The sequence below is a fragment of the Podarcis cretensis genome, assembly GCF_951804945.1.
Source record: "Podarcis cretensis genome assembly, chromosome: 5".
Classification (NCBI taxonomy): domain Eukaryota; kingdom Metazoa; phylum Chordata; class Lepidosauria; order Squamata; family Lacertidae; genus Podarcis; species Podarcis cretensis.
The window spans coordinates 79,703,121-79,716,751 of record NC_137174.1 but is presented as its reverse complement, the minus strand read 5'-3'; the positions used below and the strand labels follow the sequence as shown (position 1 = coordinate 79,716,751).

The 13,631-nt window shown below is 43.5% G+C and overlaps 1 protein-coding gene and 2 long non-coding RNA genes across 3 annotated transcripts in view; 1 reads left to right on the top strand and 2 right to left on the bottom strand.

Moving 5' to 3' along the window:
- The window catches only part of GPR149 (G protein-coupled receptor 149), a 40,535-nt gene that overhangs the window by 20,958 nt on the left and 5,946 nt on the right, over positions 1-13,631 (top strand). The window lies entirely within an intron of this gene.
- LOC307217299 lies at positions 6,640-8,300 on the bottom strand. The gene is made up of 2 exons (XR_013839543.1): positions 8,105-8,300; positions 6,640-7,740 (listed from the first exon to the last, which is right to left on the bottom strand). It is a non-coding gene; the product is annotated as an uncharacterized lncRNA (long non-coding RNA).
- The window catches only part of LOC307217228, a 29,589-nt gene continuing 27,431 nt past the window's right edge, over positions 11,474-13,631 (bottom strand). Inside the window, exon 2 of the long non-coding RNA XR_013839460.1 lies at positions 11,474-12,115. This is a non-coding gene — a long non-coding RNA (uncharacterized lncRNA). The remainder of the gene's footprint in view (positions 12,116-13,631) is intronic.

The window sequence follows — 13,631 nt, the reverse complement described above, 5'->3', positions numbered from 1 at the left end:
ACTGGCCAGATGTTGATTAAGAGTGAAGGCTGTGTTTTCATGCCAGCCACCTGTTTTGTGGCTCTCCCACCTGCTGGCTGTGCAATGCTGATGGTGGGCATTCTTAGATAACTCCAGCACTATGGGTTGTTCTTCTTTGGCGATCACTTGTAGCCGAGTAAGATTGTCTTCCATAAACACGGTTTTAACAGTGGGTCCGGAAGGGACTGCGGAGCCCAATTTGGATCCACACGTCTTTCCACAGTGGGAACATACTGTAGGTTTCCGGGTGGGAGTTGATCATGGTGAGGGTTTGCCAAATGTGCCTTCCTCTTAGCACGTTTCTCCCTTTCATTCTGAGTTCAAGCGTCTTCAAAGCCCATGACACCTTTGTTCTCGAATTGGAGCACTCGCAGGCCAGTGTTTCCCAGTTGTCGTTGTTTATACTACATTTTTTTAGATTTGCCTTGAGAAAGACTTTAAAGCTCTTTTGTTGACCACTGGCACGATGCTTTCCATTTTCAAGTTTGGAATAAAGTAGTTGCTTTGGAAGACAATAATCAGGCAGCCTGTGCTGGTCCAGGGGGGAGGTTACCGTGGGGCGAGGTCCAGGACCTGAGTTGAGGGTCAGCAGACAGTCCTCCACGGGCAAAGCGGGGTCCACAGTGAGAAGCCGGGCAAGGACAGGAACTCTGGGGGAACAGGACTGGATGCTGGCCGAAACAGCTCTCCAACGACGTTGCTCCCGCAACCTGGGACCGGGCTGACTGGCCTTTATCTTCTCTGAGGTCAGGGGCAGTCCTGGCCCCCAGGAGATCTGCCTCTCCTGGCCTTAAGGCGAGCACTCCTCCTGGGAGAAACCAGTTCCCTCCGCCTCTCTGCCCTGAGCCTCTGCATTTCAGGAGAGGCTGAAGGGTTACTGGACACAGGGGGAGACTCACCTGTAGGCACTGAGTCCTCAACCACCTCCGGAGCCAGAGTGGATTCACCTGGTGCCTGCTCCTGAGGATCCGGCACAGGTGCAGGCGCTTCAGAATCAAGGCCCTGCCCCAGTTCAGCCGGCCCTGGAGGCGGGGACTCCTGTGCAGGCTGGGATTCCTCCGGTTCAGCCTCTGAATCGGATTCCCAGGCCATCACACAGCCAAACAACATGACTAATCCAATGAAGTTGATGTTGAAGAATCATTGCTTTGACAATGGTGATGGTGGGCACTCTTAGATAACTCCAGCACTATGGGTTTTAGCCAATGCTAGTTTTACTCAGAGCAGACTCACTGGAATGAATGGACCTAAGTTAGCTGTGTCCATTATTTCCAATGGGTCTGTGCTGGCACTGGAATTGGAGGCAACCCTATGGTTCTCTTTTAACGCTCACAGTCCAGCAAGAGTAATGTGTCCACCCCCTACAAGGCAAGGAAGTACATACACAAAAGTATTTGAGGCACATACTTATCCTGATTCTCTGGAGCAGATTTTGGAAGAATGTGAGTGCTGCCTCATATCTCCAGGGGTCTACACTTTGCAACCTTTCCTAGTGCCCACACTTCAGTCAAAGCCCAGGAGAAGCTGTCACGAGGCAATTCCTCCCATAGGACTTTTTTTCAGTCAGGAAGCATTACTGCAGAGCACTAGAGAAATGTTTAATGAAAAGAAACACACTTTCCCTCTCACGACCTTGCCATGATAAGGCAAGTTCAAAACCCTGCTCCCCCAGAAATTCTAAAGTTCCCTGCAGATGGAAATTAGAATCCTCAATTCTCAGAGGAAGCAAACTTTCAAGAAACTGGAGGAGAGATTTCAGCACAACTCTGGTTGTCACACATGAATAAAAGAGCAAAAAACATGCTCATGGTTTAATAATTTTCATCTCTACTTGCATTGTAACTAGTTTGTTATTAAAATGGCTCAGCACAATCCTATATATCTCTACTCAGAAATAAGCTCCACTAACATCTGTGGGACTTACTTATAGGTAAATGCATATACGTTTGCAGCTTCACAGTCCTATCACATTGTACTCACAGTTTAATCTGTAAGGAAAAGCAAACAAAGCGTGTTTCAGATCATTTCTGAATGTAATTTATCTGTTGGTTTTAGAGGGCTTAATTCCCCCCCCCCAATAAATATTTATTGCTTGTAACCACAGGCCATTGCAAATTATAGAACTTAATAACCTGCCATTTCTATTCCAATGGGATCCCAAGAAAACCAAGCGCAGATGATTAAAAATGTCTTGTTAAACATATAAATCAATACGTTTTCATGGAAAAACTCAAACGATAAGTAGCATTACAACACAAAAGCATGTTTTTTAAAAATTGTGCAGCTGCCCATCTGGGAGACAAGATGGATCATTGTGGGACCTCGTAGGACACTGGGGTGGGGCAGCCTTCCAGATATGCTTAAGATATGCTTAAACGTAGAACATTCCTCCCAGGCCATTCTGGTGAAGTGCTCCAGAATATCAACAATGCTGACAGAATGTAAAGCTGCTGAGAGGTCCAGTAGAATCACTAGTGTCAGGGTTCTAATTTCAGACACGTTACTGTATAGACTGATAGTTCACATACATTCCGGAAAAGGAAAGGCCTTATCCATAAAGGAGATTCTCTAAACACCAGGAAGAACTTTCTGACAGTGGAACAGACTCCCATGAGAGGTGGTAGACTCTCCTTCCTTTGATGTTTCTAAGCAGAGGTTGGGTGGCAATCAGTCATATATGATCTAGTTGTGATTCCTCAGGGGTCCCTTCCAACTGTACAGTTCTATGATTCTATAGATACTGAGCTAAATGGACCATTAGTCTTTTTCAATAGAAGGTGGCTTCCTTTGCCCTTAAGATAATTTCTTAATTATCTTCTAACATTTGGATGAATATTGTCTATACATGTGATGTGCATGCTGTGAAGCTGGGCTGTCCGATTATTCTAATCTCTAGACTAGCCTGGAGAGTAAAGAAGACTCCAAGAAATAAGAAGTTACTTAGTTGTTTCTGAGCAAGAGCACTGGATCTTTGCAAACCCCCTCAACAAGCACACATCTTGTATCTTGCTTCCTTGTAGTCTTTTGCTCTGATCAACGGCAGCACCCAAACAATAGAACTGCTGTGCGATATCTGTGCCAAATGGTATCTGTGCCAAGTGGGTTACTGAAATGAAAATCTTTTTAATAAACAGCATCATGGGCATGTTACGTGAACTGCCCACACTGCAGCAACAAAACTACAGACTTGGAATTCCTTTTCACTCCAGGATGTCCTCTTACAATGACATAGAGCTATGCGGTGTTGAATCCTAGAAAATTAATGAGACCTCCCGTCTCAGCTTTCAAAGCCTTAATGACTTCACAGTGAGAATCAGTGATTAGTTCCACTTCTGCAAAACACACACAGACAGACACTTATTGGAATGCAAAAGAAAACAGAGAGCAAGCCTTGAGGGGGTGCATCAGTGCAGGCACATGTAAATCACTGAACTGATTTTTCTGAAATGAAAATCCAGACATCTGAGCGAGGTGAAAAGGGAGAGAGAATCTTCTCCAGGCTGCAAATGCAGCTCGCGGTGGGGAGACGAAGAGCTTTTGCAAGACGAAGAGCTTTTACAAGCCTATATGAAGGAACCACTGTTTGAAATGAGTTTGTTGATTCCTTATCTGCTGCAAGCACTCTGTTCTTCTAACACAGAGGGGCAAGGAGATCGGGGGACCTGGTGCAGTTCTTAAAAGATTCCCGCATTCTTCCACCAAAAAGGAACTCATGAAATTAGGTAGCACAAAAAAAGTCTTGTGGTATCCTAATGACTGACACATGTATAATGGCATAAACTTTTGTGGAGTACAAAAAAGAGAGCCCTGACAGAGTGCACATGATTCCAAAAAGTTCTGTCACACAGGCACTGACTATAGCAGTTTAGCTTCAGCAATGGCATTGCACCGGAAGCCGTTGGACCATTCTCAAGCTGCACTCAAAACATGAATATAGCCTCATTTATCCAAAGTGTCCTCAAGGGGCTGTGTGAGATTTTTAGCTATATCCATTGTTGAGTCAGGCAGTCATCCGGAAACAGAAAGCACCTATCCAATTGTTCCCAATATTCACAGGATGTTTATGACAGGAGTGTCTCCAAGGAGACAAAGGCTGGCCCCAGCGGGTTTAACTGTTTTCATATCAAGGCTGTTTGTGGCTACTGAAATGGATTTGTTTGGGGAGTCAGATCAACACCATGGAAAAGAATGTATGAGGGGTGATGATGCAGGATTGGAAAGGCAGGTGAAGCCAGGCCTGGCCTTATCATGAGGCAGCCTCAGGCGACTGTCTCAGGCAGTGAGATCCCACTGGGATCTAGAGGCAGCATGTAACTAACTAAGAGAGAGGAGTGACATTAGACCTCTAAGGCTGATCAATCGATTGTGGTATCTGGCCTTGAAGGACCATGGCTCTAATCTTGCTTAGGCCCTTTGTGTGATCAAAGTTACACAAGAACATACCTTAAATATTTGAAGCAGAGGCAAAGAACCTTTTTCAGGCTGAGTGCCACATTACACCAGTAGACAGTTGTTTGGGGGTCACAGTACTGTAATGAGCACCAGTGACAAACTGACACACAATCACACACACACACAGTAACTCTGATTTTCTTTTCCATCTTCGATTTTCATTAAATCCATTGAAGCAGGCATAGATCAGCACATACTCCTACCTAGTTTTTCTCTGAGTTTCCTCTGTCAATTGTAGGCAAACAGGATCATTCTGGCACCCGGGTATGTTCTTAGGAGCAAACAAAAGAGCTATGTGATTTAGTGAGCCATTCAAAGTTGTATGTGCACCTGTGTGTACTGTGTGTACAAGCTAAAGCTACAGCCTTGTCTTCACTTTTCTCTATAGACTGTTTATATTATTTATAAACTCAGTTTTTAAAAAGCTCTTCAACACCTTTATCTTTTCTGACTGCTCAAACCCTCAGTAATCCTTGAAGCATGTACAGTGGTACCTCTGGTTACGAACTTAGTAATTCGTTCCGGAGGTCCGTTCTTAACCTGAAACCGTTCTTAACCTGAGGTACCACTTTAGCTAATAGGGCCTCCCGCTGCCACCACACCATCACTGCACAATTTCCATTCTCATCCTGGGGCAAAGTTCTTAACCCGAGGTACTACTTCTGGGTTAGCGGAGTCTGTAACCCAAAGTGTTTGTAATCCGAGGTGTTTGTAACCCGAGGTACCACTGTACAACTGAATTGCCAGCAAAATGTATGGACACTTTTTGATTTTTTTCAAGAAACACATATCTACTTCTCTGCTGAGACATTTTCCACATTGCTTATTATTTTAAAAATTATTCATTTTTGCAGAGCACATAGCTGCCATTGCATGCTTTCCATGATAATAAAACCCCTTTCCCTCTCACTGAATGGCTAATGGGTGGAAGGGGACCCTGAGGGTTGGAAAAAAAATTGGCTGCAGGCCATATATTTCATTCTATTTTAATCAAGAACAACCAGTCCCCTGCTATGCTCACTGCTACAATGAAATTCTACACATGTCTTCTCATAAATAAATTCTCCTGAGATCCATGGAACTAACTCCTAGGTAAGAGTATATAGGACTGTAGCCATAGACCACTTTCTTCTCAAAAGCAATCTTATACATGAGAAGTTTGGGACCTTTTTTGAGTCCACAGCTCCCTTGACCAACTACATTCTTTCTGTGTCACCCCTGTGGGGCTCAGGAACCCAGTTATGTCACCCTTTGCCTGCAGAGCTGGCAGCCTCTCACCCTTTTTCAAACACCCTCCTTTGTGGAGGCTTCCCTCAGCCTCCTCTCCCCTCCCCTCCCCTTGGGAGTCCTCTGGGCAGCAGCTGCTGCTGTCCCTGGTCTCTGAGCTGCCCTGCCTTTCAGAGGCCCCATTCGCCTGCAGAGCTTATAGCCGGGACTGCTCAATAAACAGCCATGCAAGCCTTCGGGAGGCAGAGACAAGAGAGGGGCATCAGAGGAAGGAGGGAGGAAAGGAAAGAGGGACAGAGGCCAGTGTTGCCCGCAGCACCCCTGACCATCATTCAAGGAACCCCAGGGTGCCACACACACTGGTTGAAAACCACTGCTATACATACTTACTTGGGAGCAAACCCAACTGAACTCAAGAAACAGACTGCTCAGTTTTCATGCAAATGGTTTTCCTCTAAGCCAATTACAGAAAATCCGTAATTCCTGCTCCCTATTTTCTATGACAAATAGGAGCCTAAGCAAAGCAGTTTTGTAGCACCCATTATAAATTTTCCTTTGTGGTACAATTCATAACAAAACACTTATCGTTGTCACCATTTAAATTGCTTATTTCACTTGATGTTGAAGGATGAATGTTACGGCCTGTTGTCTGACCTTGTTCTCAGTACGGAATACATAAGCGTTCTAAAAGCGAAAGCGGGAAAAGTAGAATAGTGCTGGGAAACAATGACAGGGAAGCAATATGAGTTTCAGACAGTCAAGATAATCCTCCATTAACTCAGAAAGCACAGCATGGGTAGGCGTTGATGTTTCGAAGGTCATCATAACAGATTAAGTGAATTGGCCCTCAATCAGTTGAGTTCAGTATTTCGAGGTTAGAAATAAATACTTTGCATGAAGGGTTGGGGGGGGGAATACACAAGTTATACTCTCAACATCTTCAGGGACAAAATTCCATTTTAATTTAAAATATATCTTTGCAAATGCATTCAGCTCAAAGATTAAACTGAGACATAAAACTGTACTCATTAGTTTTTCTAATTTCTGTTTAGAATACCTCTGAACCACCTTCAACAAAAGATCCTAGGGCAGTATACAACTCTCAGAAGAAAGAAACATAACAAAATATAACAAGGCAAAATAAACAGCCAGCAAACTAAGAGCAGGATAAAATATCTACATTTTCAAAGAGCCTGAGCAAATAGGAAAGGTTTCTCATGTCCATATAATAGTTGAACTATGGAACTCACTCCCAGATGATGTTTTGATGGCCACCAGATTGGATGGTTTTAAAAGAGGGTTAGACAAATTCATGGACAATATTAGGCTGTCAATGACTACCAGCCACAAAGGCTACATTCTAGCTCCACTGCCACTCAGTATGCTTCTGAATGCTGGTTGCTGGGAATATCAGGTAGACAGGATGATGTCGCACTCAGATTCAGCCTGCAGGCTTCCATAGGCACCTGGTTGGCCACTGTGAGAAAAGGATGCTAGATGGGCCCTTGGGCTCTTCTTATGTTCTTATCAGGTCAAGTTTTCATGCAGTCATAAACTTACAATGGCTATCTATTCCAAATCTTATTACAAAACAATGCAACTTGTGGAGTTCTCCTGATGTCTTTACTAATGGGTGGATGTCATGTTGAGTCTCTTGGTTTTCATCTCAGGTATTCTATAGCAGCCTGCTGTACTATCCTCCTCACCTGATAACTGTAACTTTCACATGTGCCGTGGCTTAAGAAGACGTTATTTGCCTACTAGAGCAGTTTTTGTGCCTAGAATACATGTTCTTGTCTGAAACAGAGAATCACTTGAATTGAAATGGCTGCTGGAGGGAGGGGTATGCGACAATAGGAGGCTTGTAGGTCTACCCAGCTGCTACTGCTGCTGCAACAGCAGCAGGCACCAGAGGTTATTGTTGTTTCTGCACAAGTATTGAGAACATGGGGTTGTATCCAACCACTTCAGATTCAAAGTAGACCCAGTGAAATGCATGGACATGGCTAATTTAGGTACAAACATTTCAGTAGGTCTACTCTGAGTATAGGGTCGCAGGTGGCGCTGTGGGTTAAACCACAGAGCCTATTACTTGCCGATCAGAAGGTTGGCGGTTCGAATCCCTGTGACGGGGTGAGCTCCCGTTCCTCGGTCCCTGCTCCTGCCAACCTAGCAGTTCAAAAGCATGTCAAAGTGCAAGTAGATAAATAGGTACTGCTCCTGTGGAAAGGGAAACGGCATTTCCGTGCGCTGCTCTGGTTCACCAGAAGCAGCTTAGTCATGCTGGCCACATGACCCGGAAGCTGTATGCCAGCTCCCTCAGCCAATAAAGCGAGATGAGCGCCACAACCCCAGAGTCCGCAGCTGGACCTAATGGGCAGGGGTCGCTTTACCTTTACCTTACTCTGAGTATAACTTGGTTGGAGAGAGCCCATGGAATTTCAGCAGTGAAACCCTTCAAGGTTTACAAACATTCTTATCTCACTCAGGATATTAATAAATCTCTCCCAGAAAGAGGGCAGTTTTATATGTTTGTGTACGTTTGTATGTATGCATGTCCAAAGAATTACCCGAGATTTATCCCAGGTGATTCCTTTGATGTTTTGGTTTTTTTAAAATAATATTTATTAACATTTTAAAGACTACAAAAGAAAGAAAAAGAGTTAAACAAACAAATACAATACAATACAAAAACAAAAACACCACACAACACCAACCCCCAAACATTAAATTAACAAAACAAAATAAACACAATTTAAAACACATCCAATAATTTCAGTATCTTGTCTTTCATTCCCTTGTTTCAACGACCTCCTCACACCTCCCTTTTTGTATTCCACTTTAATTAACTGTTTCAGCAATTCCTTTCCATCTTCCTCTGTTTTCTGTCCTGTAATTTATCTTAACATATTCTAACCTTATTTTTTCCCTTTAATATATAATTGTCTTAACATATTTTAACCTTATTTTCCCTTTAATACTCTAATAATCTATTTGTACTTAATTCCTTATAACATCTCTACTAAAGCCATATAACTCCTTTCCAACATTTTTCTAACACTCATTAATTTTACAATATTTTTATAAATAGTCTTTAAACTTTTTCCAATCTTCTTCCACCGACTCTTCTCCCTGGTCTCGGATTCTGCCAGTCATATCTGCCAATTCCATATAGTCCATCAACCTGGTGATCTTCTGTCCGATGCTCTTAACTCTTTTCCAAGTCCCTTCTGCGAGTCTTCTTCATATTTATACATGAACTTTACTTTGTCTTCCACTGATCTTATTTTTATTTTCCTTCCTTTGAAGCTAAAGAGTAAATCTCGGGGAAACTCCCACCTAAAGATGATTTTATTCCTTCTCGACAGGGCAACCAAATCTCCGTAGTTAAATCTAAAATCCAAAAGGTATTTCAAAACGCCTTTCAAAATTTCCACTCTTAACTGTTGTTCTTCTAAGTTCTTCTGGTAGTTCCAACAGTCTCTTATTTTGTTCTTCTCTTTTTTCCCCTCCTCTTCCAAGTCCAAAGGCCCTCACAGTTTTAATCTCTTCTTGACCCAAGTCCTGGTCCCAAAAATCATCAAATTTCTGTGTGGGGAAATCTATCAAACTTTCCTTCTCGAGTTCAGGTAGGGCTCTGGTCCTCAAAATCTGATTTTCTTTAGATTCAATCATAGCAGGCATCAACTTATGGTCATCAAATTGCATCTGTAAGGCTGGGACTCTCTCTCTCTCTCCAATTGTGTTACTTTAGGTTCAACGGCAGTAACTTTCTCCCTAGCCTTCTCTGCAGTTTGCCATGTCAAAGTAGATTCCTGTATCAGTTTCTGAATAGTGTCTGTATTGGTGTTCACTTTTTGTCCCAAATTATCGATTTTGGTAGTTACCACATCCACCTTTTTATGAAGCTGTTCCAGTGAGTCACTTATCTTACATAATAAAACCACTAAGGCCTCTTCTGTCGACATTCTCAACCGATTCAAGGTCCCCAGAATCTCACAGCTTTTTATCTTGCAGCTGGAAATTCCCCCAGCTCAACTCTTGTAACAGTTTCAAGGGCTTCCTCTAGAGGGAAACAGTTTCTATTTGTATTAGTCCTTTTAAACTCAATTCAAACAATAAAGTTAGTTTCAATTACTTTTACTCCTTTTTAAACGCAGACGGAGACAGTGGAAACAATGTATTCCTTATTTAACTAACTGTCAGTGAACGTTCTAATCACGATCAATAAGCATTCCAGAACACGTCAGTCCTGTTGGCAGCCCGTTTCCAGGATCGGAGCGGTGGTATTTTAACTCTGTTCTCTCTCTCCTGCCGGTATACTCAGTCCAAAACTCCCCCCCCCCCTCTTCTCCTGCCACCAAGGGGGATTTAGTATTTTTTACCGATGGAAATTTAGTCCTTTACAATAGGCTTTCCGAGGCTTCAGCTTGCATCCTCATTGCTTCAATCTATTTACAAAAGGGGAAGGTGGACTTCCTGTTTTAGACCTCCCCGTTTCGACACCAAATTTAGACATTTAAAAATCCAATTCTCCGCTCTACTCACGGGTAGTTGCTTTAAGATCAAATTGTCCACAGGGAAAAGTCAGCGCTCTCCGGCAACAGCTATGCGGCTTCACTCCGTGGAAAAAGCAGTTAATTTGAAGCACCGCGCCGCTCACCCCACGTTGCTCCGGATCCCCGAAACTGGGTTTCCCCGCGAGTAGGGGAGGGGCAAAAGGTGCCAGCCGAATCCCACGTTCACAGGCTTCACCCGCCTGTGATTTTTGGTGGGTCTCCACCTTTGCCGTGGCGGCCAGACCCAGATTTCCACGAGGCAAATTCCTCCCGATCAGAGGAATTCAGCCATTGCCGGAGGCGCCAACCCGGAAGTCCAATTCCTTTGATGTTTTGTGGCCCTGTCTTGAAAGCAGTGGCTTTTGAGAAATATCTTGAAGATCCTTGATTGTCTATGCAGTTGTACTCATACAGGTTCTGTCCAGACTTTATACTGAATATGTGAGGTGTGGGAAAGGACCATGCATACACTAAATGTGGCTCTATCATGTGAGAAGGACTACTTAGATAAGAGTATGCAGAGTAGGAGAAGTAACTAAAAGTAGATAACAAGATGTCAATCTGGGAGGAACTGAGGGATTGTGGATCGATATAAAAGATGTTTATGGATTATTAACAATGAGCTTATTAAAAATCTAACAAGCCTATTTCCACAAGGGAAATACTAAGACAAAACCAGTTATAAACTGCATCGAGTTTGTCCTCCAAATAATTTCAAAGGAATGTAAGCTACAACATTATTTTTAGAATGCATTTTTAAAATGCTTCCTGTTCCCTCTCCTCCTTTGCAATAAATAGTATTCCAAGTCTCTAAAAAGCGCCAGTGCGTACACTGAGCATAATTGCTGTCTTTTCTAAAAAGCCTATAATAAATCTGGATCTCCTTCTGGAGGAGCAGGAATACAAGAGGCCGCCCCAGATTGTATGGAAACCAGTGATTGGGCAGAACAATGTCCACATTTACATCTGGAAGCAAATTCACATTAAAAGGAAAACCAGAAACATTCCAAGACAAGACATAAAAGCTAAATTTACATCCTTTGACCTTTGCATGGGGTTTTCGGCTATGGAAATGGATAATTTGTTTGCATAATGCCTATCCTGTTTTTGGTGTGCTATGTCACCCTTGAAAATGCTTCTCGTAGTGTCCCCTTTTACAAGTGTATTGAAAATGATCCTGGAAGACGAACCTCTAAGAATTGCAGGAAACTAAATGTAGGTAGCTTTAGGGCAGACAGATAAAGTTTATTATAGGAGAGAAAAGCTGTGCCTGATGGAATTTTCCTTTCAGTGCAGTTCTTAAAGGCACAGCAGTTCCCTATCCTCCCAGGAAATGTAGAAACCTTATTATAGAAGGCAATCTTCACACTGGAAGAGTATTTGCAGCAAATGTTGCTATGTCTGAGCAAATGAATATGGCACACCAATACAGTGCGAGGAGCGAACGACTTCAGTCTCTAGGTCTATACATCAACTGAGAGTGTGTCATTTTCTGACGTCTTTGCCGGCAATCTGGTAAGCTGCACTGTGGCTTATTTGTCTCAACCTGTATTTATCAGCAGCAGCAGCAAAGCTCATCTAAGGGGGCACAATGCACAGTCGATCTTGTTTCCTTCAATTTGTTGTATAGCTAAATGCGTTTGATGTGCATAGCAGAGCCTCTTGAAATAAGTCGCTCGCAGCAGTCAGAAGAAGAGATGGCAAGTTGAGAGAAAATACAGCAAAGCTTCCTAAAGCAATGTGTTGTCAGTTGTCCCAGTTGTCCCAAGAGGCTGGAGAAACCTAGCCAGAGTCGGTTCAGTAAAAGCATTCTGTTGAGAAGCAAGCCATCCCTCACATCAGTATCTCATCAAATTCTGAAAAAGAGAAAAGGCAAGGAAGCCTTTTACACCTGCCTGTATGCCTTTCTTCCTGAGTGAGCCTTTGCCTCAATGAACAAGGCCACAGTGGTTAGAGCAGAGGAGCCTTGAGGTCTCTTTTAGCCCTACAATTCTATGATTCTATGTTCATTAAGTGGATATTATTAATGTAAGTTTCCACCTTACCACCTTGTCTGCATCCGTCCTACAAGCAGTGACTCTATTGGCAGAGGTGCTATTGGCTCCTCCCACTAGAAAATCAGGCATCCTTCTAGGTACAGAAAGCAGCTGTCTCAAAGCTGGGTATGGAAAGGAGAAGAAAGTGCTGGGAGGGTAGAAATGAGGCATATCAGTTACAGTGGTACCTCGGGTTACAGACGCTTCAGGTTACGGACGCTTCAGGTTACAGACTCCGCTAACCCAGAAATAGTACCTTGGGTTAAGAACTTTGCTTCAGGATGAGAACAGAAATCGTGCAGCAGTGGTGCAGCAGCAGCAAGAGGCCCCATTAGCTAAAGTGGTACCTCAGGTTAAGAACAGTTTCAGGTTAAGAACAGACCTCCAGAACGAATTAAGTTCTTAACCCGAGGTACCACTGTACTTAGTTTATGGCAACCTTTGGCTCAGTGCTCACCTGATATTCACTAAAAGGAGTGATGTAGAAACAGGAACCCCTTTTCGTAATTAAACATTCCAGAATCAATACAGCTGGAATTAAATAAAACATTCTGGTACTTGACCAGAGCCACGAGTGTAGCCAAGGGACGGGGCGGGGGAGCTGCCACCTCTAAACCAATTAAGTAAATTAAAATACTTAAATAACTGACCAATCATGTTGCAGATAGCTTGCCTCCCACAACATAAATCCTGTTCCGCTAACATAAATCCTCACTACACCCATGTACAAAGCTGATGAGGTCAGGAATCAGCCCTTGAGGCAAAGTCCAGTACTTGAGTCAACACAATCCAGGCTACTAGGGGGCAGGGATTTTCGGAGAGCAGGAATATTTGCATGCCTGGTCTACTCATGGAAAAGAAATAATGATTTGGGGGCATCAGGTCTACCCACTGAAAAGCAAGGGGGTTTGGACACAAGGTCTATGCATTGAAGAGCAGGGGGAGGGTTGGATTCCGTGTCTACTCAGCCTCAAGTCAAAATCAAGAGTCACCAGTAGATTCACTGGAACATCATTTTCACATGAGTTTGCTAGCTAAAGGCAACCAAATTAATGGTCAGATTAAAGGCAAGGAAATCCTGTGATGATCAGCTAGGTAAAGGTAAAGGGACCCCTGACCAGTCTCGAATGACTCTGGGGTTGCGGCACTCATCTCACTTTATTGGCCGAGGGAGCCAGCGTACAGCTTCCGGGTCATGTGGCCAGCATGACTAAGCCGCTTCTGGCGAACCAGAGCAGCGCATGGAAAAGCCGTTTCCTTTCCCGCCGGAGCAGTACCTATTTATCTACTTGCACTTTGACATGCTTTTGAACTGCTAGGTTGGCAGGAGCAGGGA